The sequence below is a fragment of the Orycteropus afer genome, unplaced genomic scaffold, assembly GCF_000298275.1.
Source record: "Orycteropus afer afer isolate SDZICR_OR568_19922 unplaced genomic scaffold, OryAfe1.0 scaffold00106, whole genome shotgun sequence".
NCBI classification, from domain to species: Eukaryota; Metazoa; Chordata; class Mammalia; order Tubulidentata; family Orycteropodidae; genus Orycteropus; species Orycteropus afer.
This window is the reverse complement of record NW_006921693.1, coordinates 4,793,354-4,794,702: the sequence shown is the minus strand read 5'-3', so window position 1 is coordinate 4,794,702 and position 1,349 is coordinate 4,793,354.

Sequence of the window (1,349 nt, the reverse complement as noted above, 5' to 3'; positions counted from 1 at the left end):
GATCCTCACTCCCCACCCTGGGAGAGCTCCCTCAACTGGAACTACCTGAGCAGATTAGTGAGAGGGTAAACATGTAAATACATACTGACCTCGGAGTTTCATAACTGCCATGAGTCACTTCCCTTCACAGAAGTCATGGCAAAGGGAACCAGGGCCTGGGTCCCATGAGGGAGGACAGACCCAGGTGCCCTCTGGCTGCTGCTCTGGAGACGGGAGTGGATTCCTCGTTAGGGTCCTTCGCACGCTCTCTCCACTGGAAGGATGTTTGCTGCATGTCTGTGCTCGTAGCATATCAAGGTTCAGAATGGGAAATAAGTCAGGGCCTGGTCTAGGTCTCAAGTGTCCCACACCACACATGGCATCTCCCTGTAACCCTTCGCCACCCTCTGGTCCATTCCCAGCTGCCTCAGAGGCCTGTCACCTTGCCACGTGTTGCAAGTTCTTTAAGTGGCAGTAACTGAAAATCCTGATGACAGGATTATAACAAAGATGGTTGGTTTTCTCACATAAAAAGAAATTCAAAACTAAATAAGAGCTGTTGTGATTTTAGCAGTGCAGCAACATCAAAGCCATGCACACCATGATTCTGTTTGTCTTACCCTCAAGGTTGCAAAGTGGCTGCTGCAGCTCCAGATATCACATCAACTTTTATGGCAGAAAAGGGGAGATAGACACAAAATACTTGGTCCGGTGGTATTTGTTATTGTAACAGTCATTTACTGTTATGTGAAAAACCACCACAAAACACAGTGGCTTAAAACAACAATCATTTAGTAGCTGACGATTCTGAGAGTCAACAGTTTGAGCTGGGATCACCTGGTGGTACTTCTAGGGGGTCTCATCTCTCATGAGTAAGGAGTCAGCTAATGGCTCAGTATAGTGTCCAAGATAGCTTCACTTACATACCTGTGTTTGATGCTGGCTGTTAGCCAGGTCTCTCCTTCCAAGGGTCTCTAGTCCTCTGACACACAGATTAGCAGATTATGGCCCGCTATCTGAAGACTGAAGAACAGTTGATACTTTTGAGTTGTGGTGTTGATGAAGAATGCTGAAAGTACTATTGACTGCTAAAAGAACTAACAGTTCTAACTTCTTCCAGAAGTCCTGGAAGAAGTGCAGCTGGAATGCTTCTTGGAAGTGAGAATGGCCAGAATTCATCTCATCTACTTTGGTCATGTTGTTAGAAGGGACCATTCTCTGGAGAAGGATGTCATGCTTGGTAAAGGGAGGGTCAACAAAAAGAGGAAGTACCTCCACAAGATGGATTGACGTGGTGGCTGCAGTGATACGCTCAGGTATAACAAGGATTGTGAGGCTGGCACAGGAACGGGCAGTGTTTCATTCTGTTG